We start from the raw sequence: 21,590 nt of genomic DNA on the forward strand, positions 1-21,590 counted from the left end.
AAAGTCATGTAGAATTACACTGAAAGATGTGGGGTGAACTGTTGATTAATGGAAAGCTGTATAACCACTGCACAAGCAAAGCAGGACAAATTCAGGATGAATGCTCGTTGTAATATCACCTCCCCACAAGCGAGCAAGAATGAACGAATGCTCAAGAAAGGCTGAACATCTTCTAAACTCTATGGTAGGCTTGTACAAGCAAATCATGATGATTGTTCAATAATCAGGTTGCCAGCAGAGGAGGACCACCAAGATGATAAAGCATCTGCAAACTAAGTCTTATGAGTGATGGTTGAGGGTGTTGGGTATGTTTAGCCTGGAGAAGAGAAGACTAAGAAGTGAGCCATCTTCATATATCAAGGGCTGCAATGTGGAAGATGGAATCATAGAATCATAGAGTTGGAAGAGACCACAATGGCCATCGAGTCCAACCCCCTGCCAAGCAGGAAACACCATCAGAGCACTCCTGACATATGGTTGTCAAGCCTCTGCTTAAAGACCTCCAAAGAAGGAGACTCCACCACACTCCTTGGCAGCAAATTCCACTGTCAAACAGCTCTTACTGTCAGGAAGTTCTTCCTAATGTTTAGGTGGAATCTTCTTTCTTGTAGTTTGGATCCATTGCTCCATGTCCGCTTCTCTGGAGCAGCAGAAAACAACCTTTCTCCCTCCTCTATGTGACATCCTTTTATATATTTGAACATGGCTATCATATCACCCCTTAACCTCCTCTTCTCCAGGCTAAACATGCCCAGCTCCCTTAGCCGTTCCTCATAAGGCATCGTTTCCAGGCCTTTGACCATTTTGGTTGCCCTCCTCTGGACACGTTCCAGTTTGTCAGTGTCCTTCTTGAACTGTGGTGCCCAGAACTGGACACAGTACTCCAGGTGAGGTCGGACCAGAGCAGAATACAGTGGCACTATTACTTCCCTTGATCTAGATGCTATACTCCTATTGATGCAGCCCAGAATTGCATTGGCTTTTTTAGCTGCTGGAACAAGCTTGTTTTCTCCTGCTCCAGAGGGCAGGGCCCGAACCAATGGATTCAAGCTACGAGAAAGAGATTTCAGCTAAGAACTTTCTGACAGTTGGAGCTTGCACCACAGGGAGGTCACATCAGTGCTGCTACCACAGCATAAACAACATGGGTGGCAGAGGTTATGAGTTACTGGTCTCTGCAGCCACAGCAGACGCTGTGATTCTCCAGTGGTTTGATTTCACCCTTAGAGGCACACTCCATTGTCTCTCGAGACAGATGGCTGCCAAAAACCACCTATTAGTGCCAGGGCTGTCTTAAGCATATGTACCGCCGGGGTGCAAAAATCCGCTCAGGCCCCCCCCCCTTCTGGATGGAGCTGCTGCGGCCGGAGCTCGGTTGGATGCCAGATGTTGCTGACAGGGAGGGGGTTAAAAATCAAATCAAATGGCCAGGGACTCCACCGAGCTGATTTCTTTGTCACCTGCATTGCCCTCCCTGCTCACATGTTGCCCTCCGTGTCCAGCAAGGTGACTAAAATTTGGGAGGCAGAGAAAGGGAAGGAGGAAAGTTAAGGCTGGTGGCTATCGGGACCCAAGTGGAAAGCCTCTGCGGGCGGTTCGCGAAAGTCCGTCTGGGGACCCGGAGTGCCCGCTTGCTTTGGTCCCGTGGTGCTGCAGACCTTAAGACTTTGACGACGACTCCACCGTCAGACGCTGGGCAGGAGGGCGGGGGGTTGGGGTGGAGAGGCGCCTACAGCAGAAGATCCTGCCGTGGCGCTCTGACCGATGGGCGGTCTCTTCCCCGGACTCAACTCTTGGGCCCCGGACTCTCGGCCTGGTGCCCCTGAGAGCCCAGCGCCTGGATGCCCCGCACCCAAGCGCATATGGGTAAGACGGCCTTGATCAGTGCCCAGGAAGGTGGATGCTGTTTTGCACAAGATCCGTGTGTGGTGGAACATTGCCATTGCTGCCGCTTCCCTGGATGGGGCAGAGCAGCAGGAAGGTTGAGGACATGTGGTCGCATTGCTGAAAGTGTTGCCTCAAATCTGGTGCTCTACTTTGCCACCACCCCTTATAAGCAACAGCAATGGCGGTGTCAGGGCACAGCATCCCAGTAACTCCGCCCCACCAGACATGCTGTTAATGACCTTGCTCCTCCAGATGCCAAGATGCTGTGCCGCAACCTGTGCAGAGATACTGCGAGGAGTTCCTGAAATACGCTTTTTCTCGCCTTGGGCAGCATCTACCCCCAGCTTCCTCTTCATGCAAAAAGGAACTTCCTGAAAGCGACACTACCATTCTCTCCTCTCCCTTAGTTACCATTATGTTCAAAATATGTCCTTTCCGAATGCAACTCTCTATATGTCATAAAACACAAAGGGAAGTGCTTTTCATGCCAAATATCAGAAAAGTGCTCTCTTTTTCTCAACTGCCCAAGTAACAGAAATGATGTGTTCATTTGAAATTCCATTCATGTAGGCCCTAATAAAAGCTATTATAAAATACAATTGTGTGGAGACAAAAAGAGAGATAATATCGCTATAGCTCAATATAAAATTTAAGTAATTAAGACATGAAAACTATTACACAATTTACTTTGAATGTGGCATGAATAATAAAATGTTTAACCATTCCTTTCCCAAATTTTATGCTTTTTTTAAAAAAAACACGGTCGAGGTTTTAAAATGCTTGGCTAAAGATCCATTCTCTGCATTCTTTTGGAAAATGAGCATTGTGAGTGAATTTAGGTGGGCTTTGAAAAGGTGGTCCATATCTTGGAAAAGTCCACTGTTGGCTTGCTGATTTATCAAGTGTATTAATTGCCCTTCCACCTAGAAGGCAACCAAGTTGATATATGCAATTCATCACAAGCAAAAATAAAAAGAAAGAAAGCTAAACCAACAATCATTCCTTAAACACACAAACAAAATTAGGCCTCAATGCTGATGATTACAAAGAGGTGGGGACTGCCATCTACACCTGACTTCTCTTATTTATTTTATTTTAAATATGTTTTTATTTATTTTATTCCAATATATAACAAATACAAAACAGAGAAAAAGATACAAAAAACAAAATCCCAGCTTGCACCCCGCTCCCACATTTCTTCTCAGGAGCCCAGGGTTACAAATTTTGTCCCTCTCTCCTATTGTATCTTCACAACACCCCTGTAAAGTAAATTGGGAGGAAAATCTAGGGGAGCACAATTGCTTCAGCCACTTCTGGGGCACCACAACTATGACATCCAACAGAAGGTGAGGGGATGGATTTTGGCATTGCACCACTGAAATTTGAGCTGCCAAGGTTCTCCACTGCATGGGCCAGCTCTATGTCTAGCCTGCTGTCAGTAATTTTATGTTCAAAAATAACAGGTGCAGCAGCAGGGGGGGGGGGAACTTGAATAAAGTATGGAGAGGCAGGTAAGCCCCGCCCTAATCACATGACACAGAAGACATATACAGCATTTGAATGGCAATGCCCATCAACCTTTGGAGGGCCTGGCCCCTCAAATATTTTATAGGGGGAGGCAAGGGACCTCGGCCTCTAGGATTTGGCTCCTGTGTGCAGCAGAAAGAGGGGAGCAGCATTATATGTCGAAAACATGTATGTCTGCAGAGAAATTCAAAAGAGTGGACATATTAACCTTGTGGAGAACAGCCAGGTAAGAATAATAATGTTGTTTCAGAAAGGGGGGGGTCACCTGGTGGGCTGGAGCTGCTATGCTTAGCTTCCCACCAGATGGGTCACTGTTGCTTAGCAGCAGGTAGAAGGATGACGCAACAGAGAGGTCTGCATGGCTCAAATACAAGCTGATGTGTTTGTGCCATGCTGAACGCCCCTGATACTTTGATGCCTCTAGTAAGCAGCAGTGACTTTGTCGCAAAAGGCCCCAGGCACAATCCCTGGGGAAGTGGGGACACTTATGGTCAGGGAGAACTGTCCTCCTGACAGCAGCATCATTGCTGCTAAACAAGGCTGGGAGAAGGAGCAGCAATGTTGGGGCCACACAGTTGCTCATATGAAGCAACCACGCGGCTTAGATAACATACAAGGATGTGGGTGGCGCTGTGGTCTAAACCACTGAGCCTCTTGGGCTTGCCAGTCGGAAGGTCAGCGGTTTGAATCCCCACAATAGAGTGAGCTCCCATTACTCTGTTATGGCTCTTGCCAACCTAGCAGTTTGAAAGCATGCCAGTGCATGCAAGTAGATAAGTAGGTATCGCTGTGGCGGGAAGGTAAACGGTGTTTCCGTGTGCTCTGGTTTCCATCACGGTGTTCCGTTGTGCTGGAAGCAGTTTAGTCATGCTGGCCGCATGACCCAGAAAACTGTCTATGGACAAACGCCGGCTCCCTTGGCCTGAAAAGCGAGATAAGCACCACACCCCTTAGTTGCCTTTGACTAGACTTAACCGTCCAGGGGTCCTTTTTTACCTTTTACATAACATATAAAATATACATTAAAATTGCTCATAAAAGAACATAGACTATTCCTGCCCCCTAAGAGCACCATTGTATGTATGCATGTATGATTTATATTATATTATATTATATTATATTATATTATATGCATTATACAAAAAAAATCATGTTAAAATATGTGTCAAATTTACATGGCTGGGTAGCCTTAAAACAAAAAAAGTTTTTAGCAGATGTCCAAAACGATGTAGCTTGCCTTACTTAAACAGGCAGCAAGTTCCGAAGTGAAAGTGCTGCCACAGTGAACGATCGATTCCTGGAAAGTGCAGAACAAACCTTTTGCCCATTTTGCAGACTGAAGTGGTCAAGAGGGCAGAGACAAGATAAAGTGATCCATCTTTATGTACCAATAGTACCAGATTGAATTTAACCTGGTCACAAATTAACAGCCATCGCAGATTTCTGAGCAAATAGGCAGGCCTGGATATCGCTCAAAATATATGAGGCTGCTGCTAAAAGAACCCCAAAACCTACTAGCAAAACCTAATAGCAATACTGTGCTTCACTAGGACATAACTTGGAGCCAATAATCCTGTCTCATCCCTGCGCTGATTCAAAAGCCATGTTTTATACCCATGCATGCTACCTCACCTATTTTTAAATAAGGTGCCATGCTTTTTTTTGTCTTGTCTGCAGATCCTTTTGTCTCTGTTTTGGCAGCTTTGTGTGCCTTCCAATGGAGGACATTGTCCCCAGGCAAATTCAGCTGTCGTTCAAAGGCTCAGTAGGTGGCACTCTTTCCTTTGCTGATGCACTAAAAGGATGCCCTCGGCACAAAGCAGGCTGATTTAGTAACCTTGAAGGAAGCTGCACCACAATCATTAACTCAGACATTGGGGTACCATATCTGATAATGTGGGACAGTAATGGAGGACCCCCCTCCTCACACACATCTAACTTTCTCATGGACCTCGGTTAGGGTGCGAGAGTGGTCCTCCTGCTGTGGCTTCTACCTGCTACCGAACATCCCCCTTGCCTGTAAAAGCCACAAGCAATTATGTGCCTCTTAAGCTAGTCCCCGGACGAACCTTCTTCCTTAATGACAGGAAAGTTAGTTCCTTCGTTCTCAAGGAAATATGAACCGGCTTGCTGGATTAGAGTACGTTTCCAGTGGTGGTTGGCCAGATGTCCAAGGCTGGGTCAGGTTTTAGGGAGCCCTGGGCAAGGGGACCTGCACTACCACCTGGTCTGCCACGATGGTGGGCTTATCCAAGTCCTTGCCACCTGCCACCACCCTTTCTGGGAAGCTTACCAGGTGTTGGACAGGGATCCCGTTTCTTCTTCTTTTTATACTTCTACCAGAGTTCTGTCTGCCCTGCAAAGCTGCAGCTGCCCAACATATTATTTCTTCTTTGGCGATCACTCGTAGCCGAGTATGATTGTCTTCCATAAACACTGTTTTAAGAATGAGACCGTAAGTGACTGTGGAAGCCAGTTCTGGATCCACACATCCTTCCACAGTGGGGACATTGGCTTCTGGGTGGGAGTTGATCACGGTGTGGATTTGCCAACCATGCCTTCCTCTTAGCACGTTTCTCCCTTGCGTCCTGAGTTCAAGCGTCTTCAAAGCCCATGACACCTTTTGCTAAAGGCTGTTCTCCAATTGGAGCGCTCAGAGGCAAGTGTTTCCCAGTTGTTGGTGTTTATACTACATTTTTTAAGATTTGCCTTGAGACAGTCTTTAAACCTCTTTTGTTGACCAGCAGCATTACGCTTTCCATTTTTTAGTTCGGAATAGAATAGTTGCTTTGGAAGACGATAATCAGGCATCCACACAACATGACCAGTCCAACGAAGCTGAAATTGAAGACTCATTATTTAAGAGACTAAAGAGAGCTTGGCTGGAGCAGACGAGTGGCCCATCTACTCCAGGATCTAGTTCTCACAGTGGCTAACCTGAGGCCAGTAGGAAACAAGCAAGCAGGATCCGAGAAGAAGAGCTCTGCCCTTCTTGTGCTTTCCAGCCAATGGAATGCAGAAGCATTGTTGCCTCCAACCATGGAAGCAGAGCAGAGCCATCACTGATATCCTCAATGAATTTATCTTAACCCTATTTTAAAGGCATCCAAGTATGAGCGCCTTGCAGGATGTGGCTTTTAAGAATCGCATTGCTTTATTCCAGGGGTATCTAGCCTGTGTTGGAATCCATATGTTGCTGGACTCCAACTCTCATCAGCCCAAGCGGGAGTTCTAGTTCAGTGTTGGTGCTGACCTTTAAAGCCCTAAACGGCCTCGGCCCAGTCTCCACCCCCATCATTCTGTTTGGACACTGAGATCCAGTGCCAAGGGCCTTCTGGCAGTTCCCTCACTGCGAGAAGCAAAGCTACAGGAAAGCAGGCAGAGGGCCTTTTTGGTAGTGGTGCCCGCCCTGTGGAATGCCCTCCCATCAGATGTCAAAGAGATAAACAACTACCTGACATTTAGAAGACGACATCTGAAGGCAGCCCTGTTCAGGGAAGTTTTTAATGTGTGACATTTTTATGTATTTTTAATCTTTGTTGGAAGCCGCCCAGAGTGGCTGGGGAAGCCCAGCCAGATGGGCAGGGTAGAAATAATAAATTATTATTATTATTATTAGTTCAGGAACATCCTGAAGGTCACACTTACTTTTTTTTCCAACTAAAAAAACCACCCATCACCAGCAACATCCGCAAGGCTCTGTGCCCAGTGAGACCAAACCAGCCACATGCTTCTCTAAATCCACAGACTCCCGTTCTGCTGTAAAAACACAAAGGTAAAGGTAAAGGTACCCCTGCCCGTACGGGCCAGTCTTGACAGACTCTAGGGTTGTGCGCCCATCTCACTCAAGAGGCCGGGGGCCAGCGCTGTCCGGAGACACTTCCGGGTCACGTGGCCAGCGTGACATTGCTGCTCTGGCGAGCCAGAGCCGCATATGGAAACACCGTTTACCTTCCCGCTAGTAAGCGGTCCCTATTTATCTACTTGCACTTCGAACGTGCTTTTGAACTGCTAGGTTGGCAGGCGCTGGGACCGAACAGCGGGAGCGCACCCCGCCGCGGGGATTCGAACCACCGACCTTTCGATCAGCAAGCCCTAGGCACTGAGGCTTTAACCCACAGCGCCACCCGTGTCCCCGAAAAAGACAAAACAGCCCACCAAATCTGAAAACAGATCTGCCTTGAGATTCCCCCATGGTCTGCACCAAGGGGTGTCTTCTGTTTCCACAAAGCGCAAGCCCTCTGTGTATAGCTGTGTGGCTACAATCAACACCCTGCTCTGAAGATGCAGGCTTCGTTCTTCTTGACAAAAGCTGTACCAGTTTATTCAGCAGCCATCCATTGTCTCTGTCTCCAGCAGAGGCAGGTGGATTTCCTCTCCCCCAAGCTTTTATCTGGGAAAAAGAAATAATAAGAAAAAAGAGATTTCAAAGGTGTTTGTAATGAATTAATCGCTGCTGTTTTGGAGCACCACGTGCTTGCCATGTCGCCATGAGCACTTTGCCTTCAGTGCCTTATGGCCTCTTCCTCCCCGCCCCCCTTCTCCTTTTAATCAGGCCCTATACTGCTGACAAAATGACACTCTAATAGGAAAAGACATCATTTGGAACAGTTATTAATATATAAAAGGGAACCAAGTCAGCAAAGGGTTAGTCGTATAAATGGCCAAGTTCAACAAGACACAATTAAGGCTGCATTATCACACTCCCTGGAGCATACATGTCAATAGATAAAGTGGGATTGTTCGTGGAGTGGGGGGAGGTCAGTTTAGCGCTGAAAGCATCTCCTTCAGTTTAACCATTGGAAAGATCAGCGTAAATGGACGTTTATGTATTAGCTTGATTTGCCACCTTCTCGTCTTGTATAGTAAGGTCCAGTGGTGGTTGGTGCCCGTTGATGCTGATAGGGTTGAAGGCAGGGAGGCTGGCAGTAGGTGGCGCCAGAGAGCCAATGACAGGTGCAGACCTTGTCAGAACCTAGGTAGAATGCAGGCAGGTGAGGACAGGCCCAGGGCAGACTGAAGGCTGGTAGGGCAGAGTCCCAGTTGCCTAAATCGACAAATGTCCGTGTTCATTAACTGAGTGGGCATCTCCAAAATTTCCAAACACTATCATTTTTAAATAAATGGTGTTGAGATTTCTCAGTTCTGGATTCTAGAGACAGCGTCAAAGATCTTTCTTTAAAGATTTAGTTAAATTGATACATCTTTGCCTTTAACGAGCTGGCTAAATATAGCTCTGTTGCTTGCTTAATAAAACTCAGCCCCGATTCTCCTTCTATGATAAAGAATTTTAAAATTAAAACCTACACTGAAGGAGAGAAATGCTTTGTTGAAAATTTTATGATTGTTGTGTCAAGCTAATAAAGGCAGGTGGGTTTCCCCCCCCCCCCTTAATCACATCTCTTTTTTTTTTAATGGTGGGAAATACAAAATTTAATACCTTTGTGACTATAAAATGAGATGCAAATAGACATATTTCCAGTCGTGTCACTTTTATTAAACAAGCCACACATTTATTAATAATCCACTGCTGTCAAGTATCCTTCAGAAAGGGAAACTGAGCAATTTGTTGTCAGTTGCATAGCCTGCTTTAACCGTTGGCATTACGACAAAAACATGAAAGCACAAATGGAATCAGCTGCAACAAAACGTTGCAGTGTACAGTGCTTTTTCGAGATTCAGCCAGTGGCCCTCACCCTTTCCCAGAACACACTATTCTAAAATGGCACAGCAAAATAATACACTCCCCATTCACTGAGCAACTTGGGGGAATGGACGTACAGTGGTGCCTCGCAAGACGAAATTAATTCATTCCGCGAGTCTCTTCGTCTAGCGGTTTTTTCGTCTTGAGAAGCAAGCCTATTAGCGGCTTAGCGGATTAGCGCTATTAGCGGTTTAGTGGCTATTAGCGGCTATTAAAGGCTTAAGGGATTAGCGGATTAGCTGCTAAAAGGCTATTAGCGGTTTAGCGGCTTAGAAAAAGGGGGTGGGGAGCAAAAAAAATCTCAAGACTCGCAAGACATTTTCGTCTTGCGAAGCAAGCCCATAGGGAAATTCGTCCTGCAAAGCGCATCGAAAAACGGAAAACCCTTTCATCTAGCGGGTTTTCCGTCTTGCGAGGCATTAGTCTTGCGGGGTACCACTGTAAGGGAGTAACCTCTGTAGAGAACAGTGAGGTGTACTTCAAAATAGACATATCTAGGATTGCAGTGGTAATTTCATAGATGCAAATAACAGCTATTGCCCAATGCTTATCCAGGCTTAAAGAAAGCAAACGAAGCTAACATATATGTTCATCTGAGTCCTCTCAGTAATGTGCATATGATGTCTCTTTAGTTTGACTGGCAAGGATTATGGGTTAACAAAGGTCCTTACAGCTCTTTGGTTCCACCCTTTGGCTTTTGAGCAAAACTCTTATTCTGAACAAATAAAATTATTGATTTCCTATTTAGCCCCATGTGGGTCCTGTTCTGTCCTTCAACCCATACTTAGCATCCTCTTCCCATTCAAGAAATATTAATGATCTGGATCAAGCTGGTTTGAGAATCATCTGATGATTTTTGTTCAACCCTTCATTCTCGTTCAGAAAATATGTTTATCTCTTGTACTCAAAGTACAGATCAGTGGCATACAGATTTATTCCAGTCAGTTTAAAAAATTGTCCTTCTGCCAAAGTTTAAGTGCTGTGTACTTTTTTCCTTTTTCATTAGAAATTACCAAATGTTCCATCTTAAAATAGACTGACAACAGGTCAGGCTGCTCCTGTTTAACAATTCTGAACCTAAAAATGTGGCAAAGTTTCTTCCCAGATTGATCTGTTGTGTAGCTACTCCTGGGGGCTGAGTACCTTATTAACTAGCTAGCACCAATTAAACCCTGGAAATGTCAAGATATAAGATGATTCCCAGAGGGGCAGCTGTGTTTGTTGCAGGAAAAACAGAGATCTGTGGCATCTTAAAGTCCGTCTCATGCGCCTAACAAACAGTGCTCCACAAAAGTTTTTGCCACAATGGAGTTGTCAGTGTTTAAAGTTCCACAAGATTCTTTGCTGTTCTAGATAAAATAGCTGCACTGTAGACACACTTTTGTTGTTTAGTTGTTTTATTCTCCTTTTAAAAGCACAGTCCCTGCAAACTGTTTACTGAAGCGCAGTTGCTGTAGAACAGAGGCCAGATGGACCTCCTTTTTTGTTTTCATGAGAACCAGGTAGAAAAGTCATATGCTTAGAATTAAATAGCAGGGTTCCTCTGAGCCTAGGAAGTGGTTTTCGGTACCAAACTGAGTTCATAGCCCTTCTACAAAAGAGTCCACTCTTGGTTACTTACTAACAGCTCTCAGCACCCTTAACAAACTGAAGTTCCCAGAATCCTTTGGGGAAAATGCAAATAGCGCCTCATTTTGCTGTTGTCCTTGTTAGGCAATTGCTGATTCGCTACAAATCATCCAGAGTTCTGTCAGCTTTCGGCTTAAGCCTGTAAACTGCATTTGTCTCAGTTTTTGAAAATAATTTTACAGTTTTCACAGGGGTGCTTTAGAGAGGCTGTCGAACTCCAACTCCCATCAGACACAGCCAGGGATTATGAGAATTATAGTCTAGAATTACAGACACACCTTCCTTAACAGGGGTGCCAACTTGAATGAAATATTGGGGTGGGGGCAGGTAAGCCCAGCCCCACATAATTGATTACATGATGCGCCATACGCACACTATTTGAATGGCAGTGCCTATCAACTTTGGGGTCCCCGGCCCCCTCAAATATTTTATGGGGGGAGGGACGAAGACCCCTCAGCTCCTAGGAGTTGGCTCCTATGTTCCTTGATCAAATATCTGTTCGGAAATTTATAGCCAGGGGCATTTCTGTGCCCAGAGCAGAATTTCTCTTTTGGCACCAAACCAAATATGAGTGTGAGCTTCACCTGTATGCCCACAAAATTCTACCTTCCAAAATTCTACTTCCACCACATTGCAGGGGAAGGTTATTTAATTCATTTATAACGGTTCTGTTTGGTTTGGTTTACTGTGTTCTAACAAACGGCCATTGCACACAGAATAATAACAACAACAAGAATCCTGCTACTAATAGTGATTTTCATTTCTACAGCCCCCCCCCAAACCTTTAAAGGATAAATTATTTCCCATGCCCCCTTTAGGTTTTTTACACACATTTGTAGAGCCTTAGTAAGAAATTTGGATATACAGTGGTACCTCGGGTTAAGTACTTAATTTGTTCCTGTGGTCCGTTCTTAACCTGAAACTGTTATTAACCTGAAGCACCACTTTAGCTAATGGGGCCTCCTGCTGCCGCCGTGCCGCCGGAGCACAATTTCGGTTCTCATCCTGAAGCAAAGTTCTTAACCTGAAGCACTATTTCTGGGTTAGCGGAGTCTGTAACCTGAAGCGTATGTTACCTGAAGTGTATGTAACCCGAGGTACCACTGTATACTTCTCTACACCAGACAACAACAAAAACAGGTCTTTGCAAGAGATGACCTTCCCTTCTGCAATCTTAACGAGGCGTGCATGTAATTGTTTCTCAGATCGTTATAATAAGGGCATTCAAGGAGTACATGTTTCATTTATAACAATGACACCCAATATTTCCTCTAAGAAGCTCAAGGAATTGCACAATGTCCCCAACTCCCCATTTTATCCGTACAACAACCCTGTGAGGAAGGCTGGAGGTAAGACGGTCTGTAGGGAAGGAGGCGGTTTTTCAGATATTTGGGGCCTGAGGCATTTAGTTCTTTAAACACTAATGCGATTCTTTGTGTTCTGAGCAGACAAAATGAGTCAATGCCAGGTCAGACCAGATGTTCCAAGCCCAGTAGTCTCTACCCTGACTATTTACAGTTTCAGGCAGGTAGAGGTAAAAAATAATAATCAGGTATTGTTTTGGGTGTTCTCTGCGATCCAGTTCTCTGTCCATCCATCTCTATATTTCTAAAGCAGAAATAAAAATAAAATAAAATGCAAGTCATTTTGATTTCATTGCATTATTTAAAACAATTGCCTAAATCAGTTTAGAAGCAAAAGGCTACCACACTGGGTGTTGTTCTCTGTGTCCCCCCCCCCCATTGCTTGCAACACATTCTAAACACCACGAGGAAATCAGAGTAATTTTGATATTAAAATGATTACTGCCACTTTTGTAATAAACTGATGCGACTTTAGAAGTCTGTCCCTGATATCTTTCATGATTTAGACATCACACACGCTATAATTGTGCTATTAAAGGAAAGAGAGCTAATCTTTTTGCATTTGAAGTAAGCCCTCATCATCAGACCCGACAAAGCCAGACAGATCAAAAAAGGCGGGTGGAATGGGGGGGGGGGAGAGAAAGAAAAGAAAAGAAAAGAAAAAGAGCATTTAAGGAAATTAGTACAAGAGTCAGTTAAAAGGTAAAAATTAATGCACTTATTATTGAAATACAGTTGAAACCCACTTTTTTCATTTCTTTGATATTACTAAAGCATAAAACATTCAATTAACTTTCCATTGTGTTTTAGAAGATGGGGAGGGACAGAGGATTGTCAGCTGAGAATGAGGGGAGTGGGGAGTGTGCAAATGAAGGAGAAAAAGTGGAGATACAAGAAAGAGTCAGACTTAATCCCTTGTCCGTAAAAGCTGGTCAATCACTTTTGCATTTTGCAGGGCTGATTTTTGGCTTGTCGACTGCGTTCCTTTCAGATATAGCAACAAGCTGGTGGAGAGGTTATCTTGTATCCCTTCTATTATCAGCTACAAATATTCTTTTTATTATAATTTAATAAAGAGAGATATGGAAGATCTTCACTCCTTTAATCTAGCCACCGTCTGATTAAGCAAGAAAATATTAAAGGAAAACAAAGCACAGTGATAAAATATGGGCTATTCTATAATGGTATTTGGTAACATAAGCAAAACGAGTGCATTTAATTTGTACTTACCCTCGAAGCTGAAAGTATAAAGAAGGGAGGCATCGGAAATCAAATCTTGAAATAAAAGAAAATGTGAAAAGAGATGGTAACCGAAGTAACTCAGTTTATCTTGCCAACAGTATTGGGTAGAAGGTCAGGTTTTATTTTTCCATTTTTAAAAAGGCTGACTTAAGATTTAATAATACTAAGATCATGTTGTAGCATTAGTATTGGCTTTAATTAAAGAAGTATTTTGCTAATTGGCATAAAATATCTATGTGATTATTTTTCCATATATTTTCGGCTTTGCAATAAGAGAACAGCTGCTAAATATTTTCTTGCATGCTGATTCCACTTAATCAACATTCTTCTTCTTAATGAAGGCAACAAAAGTTGGAAATTGTGTTTTACAAATGGGTTGCTTGGAAAATATCAGCATGAAGCCAATGAAATTCACCTTTGGGCGCTGATAATCAGATTTACCCCCAAATTACTACTTTTAAGGTACCAGATAAATCTTAAGGGAAGCGGGGGAGGAACTCAGCCTTGAAATCTTATAACTGTTTGTGATTCTCTTCAGCCAACTCAGCACAGTACCACATCAGCAAAATAATTCCCAGTTTTTAAACATCCCTGTTTATTATTCCTGTAAAATGCATCTGAAAGATGCTGATGCCATATTGACAAGTGCAAAGCTTTGGCAATACACCAATGAACTTATAAATATAAAAAGTAGGCTATTACAATTCCCCACCCCCATGTAGCAACTAGATAACTTCTTTGGATAGCGTCTGTCAGTTCTAGAGCAGAAATAGATGCTTGCGCAAATTAAAACTTCCCCAATGATTGGGAATTTAAATCCAACTTTTGAAGTTTTGAGCATTTTCCAGTTTTGTATTGGACTTCTGCTTTGAGAATCCCAAGTTGCTGAATAATTTAAAGGCAATACTGTTAAATACGGACATATCAAATTTTGCCATTTTCTAAAATCCCTGAATATGAGAGCATTTATGGTAGAATTGAATAGTCTGCACTAAAGTTTACGGACTTGAGAATTGCTGTTGCGTGTCGAGGACCCCAGGGCCACCCCAATAACTCACACATCACACAGAATTTTTTGTTTAAGGTTTTTGGCATAATTTTGGCCACAACTTTATTAAAATACAAAACTGTGAGTGGTTGCTTAGGCATTGGTTGCGACTATCTGCCCCCACCATGGGGGACAGACTGACATTCCGCACGATGCGAAAGTCAGAAAAGGGGGTAGCGACGGAGCAGGGAAGCTGCCCTCAGCCCTCCCCAAATGCAACCAGGAGCTCATTGCTATGGCCCAAGCCCCCTTGACAGAGTGGACAAGCAATAGTTAGCTCCCAATTCCTTTAAAGGAATCCCTTGCAGCAGCAGCATTAGAGGGGCAGGAACAGCCAATCCATGCCCCTCAACCAACCAAACCATAAACCAATGCCTAACTGCAACCTTACAAGTTGTGACGATTTGCTACGCAGTAGGCAAAAACCAAATGGCCCCAGCCAATCAGCCAGATGGACAAAATTCCTACCGGGCCCCTGCCCCAAGAACAGACGACCCCATGACAGGCATAGCAAGGTCAAAGCGAACAACCCTAATTCTAGGGAGGGAGGGGGGACGGGCAATCCGATGCACGGGCGAAAAGAGGAAGCCCTAGCCTCGTGCAAGGAGTTTTAGCATTTCTGGCTGTCAATCAACAAATGGCAACATTAACTTCTTCCCAACAACAAGGGAAGCCCCAATCGCATCAGTGGCCAACGGTCAATTAGCCCGCCCCCAACTTTGGAGTGTCCTGGCAGCCCCCACTGCAACACGTGCTCTCCATGAAGGAGAACATGCTTTGTCACAGTAGACTGCATTGGATTAGACTGTATTGGATTAGAACTTTACATCTTTGATTGTCAGTTTGCCACAGGTGAGGCACCATGTCTCTGAATGACAGCTGCTGGGAATCGCAGGTATGGAGAGTGCAGTTGTCCTCCACATGCAGCTGCTGGGTGACCTTGGGCCAGTCACACTTCTTTGAAGTCTCTCAGCCTCACTCGCCTCACTGAGTGTTTGTTGTGGGGGAGGAAGGGAAAGGAGAATGTTAGCCGCTTTGAGACTCCTTAAAGGGAGTGAAAGGTGGGATATCAAATCCAAACTCTTCTTCTTCTTCATGTTCAGCTTGCAGGCTTTCCACTAGCATCTGGTGTGAGAACAGGATGTTGGACTAACTGGGCAAATGCCCTGATCCAGTAAGCCAAACTGCATTTTAAAGGCTTGTTTTCCATCTGCCAGGTTCAGGCGGGGCCAGATTTAGGTTTGATGAGGCCCTAAACTACTGAAGGTAATGGGGCCCTTTCTATTTCCAGCTCTCCTTTGTCAACAACAAACTGTCGCTGTTTTTTATGTTGAATATATGCTATATGATCATTTATGAACCTAATAGGCATCTAAAGCCATTTGCACATAACAAAATATGTATTTTATCAAAGTAATTGTTGAACTGAAATACAATTAAGAAGTATATTAATAGTGAAATAATTATTAAGTTCTAATTGCATGTAGGTTTTATTTTATTTGGTTTTTTATCTTATATTTTGGAAATGTACATTCAAGTTTTTTTCCCCTTAAAATTTTTTTGGTGCCCCCAAGAGAGTGAGGCTCTAAGCTATAGCTTGCTTAGCTTATACGTAAATCTTGCACTGGGTTCAGACTGGCTCAATCTACAGTAGCTGAATGGAGTTTGGAGTTAGGTGTACACCACATACTCACATACTGCCCCAGAAAAAAAGGGACACCCCACTTATTTTTTTCTCAAGAGGAGAGAGGCCAAAATGGTCGCTGCAATCTCAGGTGATTTCAGGCTGCATGCTTTTCAGATGTCGTGCCCCAGAACATGTTTTCGGCTGCTGTGCCTGAAAAAAAATGCTTTTTTGGGGGACCGTGATCTTGTGCATGTCATGTGACTCACATAGGAGCGCAAACCCAGAAGATGGTGCCCCGGATTTGGGTCACGTCATGTTGGAAGGTATGACACCAATCAAACTTGAGTCAGCATAAATTCATCTGGTGTCCTATACTTAGGATTGTTCTCTTAGTATTTCCGAAATTAAAAAGGATCCCCCATCATTCTTACGAGAAAACTACTGAAAGCAAAGCTAGATTCAGGTCTGGGGGGATTACAGAGTAATATTTCCCACCCTGCCACCAGTTTCTTGTCCCAGTCTTGTCAGCCCTGTGATCCCGTTAGAGATCTTTTCATTTAGGAGGCTCTGCTAAGTTTGTCAGAAACCCTGTACAGAGTTTGGAGCTGCCTATATTACAGATTCTCTGTTGAACCAGGCCCTTGCCATTTCTATTTTGCAGAGTGAGAATAAATTCGGAAAGGATTTCTGAAGGAAGCAAAGACCTATTTGTTTCCAACTCCAGATTCTCGACAGGCCGGTAACGGAGGCAGTAGTAAGTGAGAACCTGTTGTTTGGCTTCTGTTACATCATAGCATCCAAGGTAATCTGGAGCTGGATCTCTGTCTTGGTGAGAGCCCTGGTGGAGAGAACCACACTGCAAATGTGAACCCACATGGATGCCTAAGAATTTCAGCTGTGGCCCCGAAGAAGCAGCGACCTGAAGCCACATCTTCAGCAACTGCTGTCATCAGAGGCCAAGCTGATCATAAGCATGAACACATTTGCTGCATGCCTTCCTCCTTATCAACAAAGCCATCAATTCAATGGCTTCCTTTCTTCCCACTCTGTACCTTAAGAGTTGACAGAGCAAGCTGCGTCTCACTGCTGCAGGAAGTTGCTTCGAAATCAAACTGTGTGTATTTGGAAATACAAAAATAGCAACCCATTGCTAGTGTCTCAGGCACACAGTCCATTTGCCTGAGAAAGTGGCAGATAATCTTACGTTTAAATCTGGCTCTTAAAAGCTCGTGGATGACAGCTGAGAATGGATTACTATTAGCACTAAACTTTATTTATTTATTTGTTTTAGCTGAGGATCGTTTCTCTCCCCACAAGTGGTGAAGCCAGATGTCCAAAATGGTGGTGGGAGCTGAGCAGTTACTCTTGAAGAAGGGAAATGTGGGATTCAGAAATTTGGCCCAAGTCAGCGCATAGTTCTAGTAACAATGAAGAAGAAGAAGAAGAGGAGGAGGAGGAGGAGGAGTTTGGATTTGATATCCCACCTTTCACTCCCCTTAAGGAGTCTCAAAGCTGCTCACAATCTCCCTTCCTTTCCTCCCCCACAGCAAAAACTCTGTGAGGTGAGTGAGGCTGAGAGACTTCAGAGAAGTGTGACTGGTCCAAGGAGCTGCATGTGGAGGAGCGGGAAAGCGAACCCGGTTCGCCAGATTATGAACGAATCCACCGCTCTTAACCACTACACCACGCTAGCTCTCTAGAATCATAATACAGTGGTGCCCCGCAAGACGAATGCCTCGCAAGACGGAAAACCCGCAAGACGAAAGGGTTTTCCGTTTTCAGAGGCGCTTCACAAGACGAATTTCCCTATGGGCTTGCTTCGCAAGACGAAAATGTCTTGTGATTTTTGAGGTTTTTTTCCGCTCCCCAACCCCTTTTTCTAAAGCGCTAAGCTGCTAATAGCCTTTTAGCAGCTAATCCGCTAATCCCTTAAGCCTTTAATAGCCGTTAATAGCCCTTAAACTGCTAATAGCGCTAATAGCGCTAATCCGCTAATGGGCTTGCTTCGCAAGACGAAAAAACCGCAAGACGAAGAGACTCGCGGAACGGATTCTTTTCGTCTTGCGAGGCACCACTGTATAGTGAACCACAAAAAGAAACCGCTTTGGCCACTGCATAATGAGGTACACAAGCCCTTCTTTGTGGCTATGTCTGTCTCTGCCTTCTGTCACTTGGTGTAGGCAGCAATCCTAACTCCACTTCTTTCAAAGCAAGGCCTACTAGATTCAGTTGGACTTCCGAATTTACAGGCTGGAATGTGTGCAGAGGAGGGTGACCAAGCTGTTCAAGGGTCTGAAAACCAAGTCTTATGAGGAACAGTTGAGAGAGTTGGGTATGTTTAGCCTGGTTAGGAAGAGACTGAGAGGAGATGTGATAACCATCTTCAAATATCCAAAGGGCTGTCACATGGAGGATGGAGCAAGTTTGTTTTCTCCTGCTCTGTAGGGTAGGATCTGAACCAACAAAGGAAATTCCAACTAAACATCAGGAAGAACTTTCTGACGGTAAAAGCTGTTTGACAGCGGAATGGGCTCCCTCAGAAGGTGGCACACTCTCCTTCCTTGGAGGTTTATAAGCAGAGGTTGGATGGCCATATGTCATGGATGCTTCACTTGAGATTCCTGCATTTCAAGGGGTTAGACTTGATGATCCTGGGAGTCCCTTCCAACTCTACAATTCTGTGATTCTATTATTCTGTATCTATAGCTGAACCTGGATAAGGCACTTCACCTGGCGTGGCCCAGGCTTCGTTGGGAGAGCCACTTATCTATGTGTAGAGCCAATTCCGGAACAATCTGTGTTAGTGTTTTAGTTTTAGGGGCTTTGGGGATGAGGGGGTGCCTCAATGGTTTAAACCTACGCTGATTTTGTCAGGTTTGAAGAGACGTTTCTGGAGTTCTTCACAGCTTCTGAGTGAATTGGCATCCATTGCAAACTTGGCTATGTCATGTGTCAAATCCTTTAGGAATAAATTAAAATGGCACCCTCCCGATACAGATCTTTGGGAGAGCCTACTCTCCTGAACAGAGAGTTCCTTTATCTCATTCTTTGCTTCTTGTTAAGAAGGCAAGAAGAAACCTGCTGGATCTGTCCCAAAGGCCCATCTATCTATTGTCACAGTGGCCAACCAGATGCCTGTGGGAATTCAGCAAGCAGAATTTGAGCACAAAAACACTCTCTTCTCCCGTGGTTTCCAGCAACTGGTATTCAGAAGTATTTCTGCCTGTAACTGTGAAGGCAAAGCACAGCCTAGGATTGTCATACTGTATGTCCAGGAAATTCCGGACACGTACAGAAACTGGACACCTAAAATGGCATCCAGGGGAATTTTTTGAATGTTAAGAATTATCCGGAATTTCCCAAACGTATGGCAACCCAGGTTTGGGGTTTTTTTCTGTATCGTTCCCCCCGCCCCGTTTTTTCAGGGTTTTTAAAAATATTGCCAGGGGAGGCTGTGCCCCGGGGTAGTGGAAGTGGACGAGAGGTCATTTCCCTTGGCTGGGAAGCAAGGGGAAGAGGGAGGAGGCAGGGGAGGGGACGCGAAGCAGCGGCCTAGCCACTCCTAACATGTTGAAAAAGGAACTCTGTGCCAGGGTTGTGCTGTGGGTGGCACAGTTGCAATGGGTCTGCAGCTGGGTGCTTGGGAACTGCTGGCATGGTCACCTCACCTGAGGGGGTTGAGGTATTGGTGTTGGTTCAGCTTGCCTGCCAGGTACATGGCAGCAGGCACCTCCTTGTGTTCTGGAGAATTTTCATGGTTTTTTCTATTATTATTATTATTATTATTATTATTATTATTATTATTATTATTATTATTTTCCTGGGGGCAATTCCTTTCTTTCACTGCTAGAAGAAGAAGAAGAAGCCATCATAGAGAGCAACCATCAATAACCCTCTCCTCCATGAATTTATCTAATTCCGCTTTTAGACCATACCAGTTGACTATTGAACCAGCTACCAATATATAGGAAGGCTTGTTAAAAAGAAAAGAGTGCTGAGTTTACTTAGGAGCCTTTGGTGAGGGACTTCCTTTAAAACTTTTTGGAAGTCCAAGTACAGTGGTACCTCGGGTTACATACGCTTCAGGTTACATACGCTTCAGGTTACAGACTCCGCTAACCCAGAAATAGTACCTCGGGTTAAGAACTTTGCTTCAGGATAAGAATAGAAATCGGGCTCCTGCGGCCCAGCGGCAGCAGGAGGCCCTATTAGCTAAAGTGGTGCTTCAGGTTAAGAACAGTTTCAGGTTAAGAACGGACCTCTGGGACGAATTAAGTACTTAACCCGAGGCACCACTGTATATAATCTCTACCGGAGCGTTCCAATGAAAGTATTCTTTTTAAAATGGTGGAGAAGAACTTCTCTTCATAGAAGCTGGTTCGATTTATCTTAGCAAGGCTTGTTCTTCTTCTATGGGCTTAACCATTCTAGCTGTATAGTTGCTTACTACCAACTTACCTCGGACAGGATCTGGACTGAAGGAGCTGTAATTTCCTAGATCTCCCACCCCTGCTGTCATGGTTCCCTTTTTGTGTTACCCTCCAGTCTTCTGGAGATCTATGGTGATGTAGACCTTAATGTGATGCTGTTCGCTGTGCCTACAAAAGAAGGCATCACCGTACTTAATAGGAGTTTATAGTAGTAAAATCTCCTCCGAATGTCAAAGGTTTCTCTCATGAATATGGATGACAATTTGCTATGAATATGGAAGAGGCTAGGAAGGGATGATGGGCTGGGGGAGTCTAACATTAACTGGTCTTAACCTTCCCACTTCTTTGATCTTACCACAATATGATCCATGGGACATATAGAACTGACTGCATTTTTAAAATAAAAAAGTAAAACTCCTTTTTTTTTGCACAAATCTGTTAGTCATTCCTGGCTTCGGATGTTTGCCCTACAGCCTTGTTTACTACCTATATAATTATTAGAAGACTCTTATAATTGTAATTGAAATTCTGAGTTGACACTTATGTCATGGTGCTGTGGCAAAGCATTGTGTTTAATTTCTCCTTTGTTCATCTCATTTAATGTTCTGAAGAATCAAAGGAAGATCCCACTCGTTTCTCTTCCTTGCCATTACAAGCTTTGAGCTCCACCCATACCTGCTGGAACCACTAATTTAATTTCTTTTTAAAATATAGAGCTTCATATGGATTGGCATGTTCCACAGGTAGAGTGGGTAAACAACTCATTCTGAACCTTGCCTCTTTAAGACAGCATAATTTTGAGCAACTTCCATATCATCTAAGGGGAGAGCCTATAATAAATCTATGTAACTTCTGGATTCACTAGATTCAAATCTGTACGAACCAGGGATTTGGTCCAAATTTTAAAGTGAAGAGACCCAATTCATAGCTTGACTAATAACCTGGACCAAAGTTGTCTGTAAAGGCATGCATGTTGTTGTTGTTGTTTAGTCGTTTAGTCGTGTCCAACTCTTCGTGACCCCATGGACCAGAGCACGCCAGGCACTTCTGTCTTCCACTGCCTGCCGCAGTTTGGTCAAACTCATGTTGGTAGCTTCGAGAACACTGTCCAACCATCTCATCCTCTGTCGTC

General features: G+C 44.2%; 2 long non-coding RNA genes across 2 annotated transcripts in view; both read right to left on the reverse strand.

The window, feature by feature from the left end:
• Positions 1-7,595: 7,595 nt before the first annotated feature.
• Positions 7,596-21,590, reverse strand: part of LOC310677900 — a 29,237-nt gene continuing 15,242 nt past the window's right edge. The window contains exon 3 of the long non-coding RNA XR_014511499.1: positions 7,596-7,807. This is a non-coding gene — a long non-coding RNA (uncharacterized lncRNA). The remainder of the gene's footprint in view (positions 7,808-21,590) is intronic.
• On the reverse strand, positions 12,156-19,785 carry LOC310670125. The gene is made up of 3 exons (XR_014507532.1): positions 19,697-19,785; positions 13,342-13,386; positions 12,156-12,355 (listed from the first exon to the last, which is right to left on the reverse strand). It is a non-coding gene; the product is annotated as an uncharacterized lncRNA (long non-coding RNA).

This window comes from Podarcis tiliguerta, assembly GCF_965153285.1.
Source record: "Podarcis tiliguerta genome assembly, chromosome: 1".
Classification (NCBI taxonomy): domain Eukaryota; kingdom Metazoa; phylum Chordata; class Lepidosauria; order Squamata; family Lacertidae; genus Podarcis; species Podarcis tiliguerta.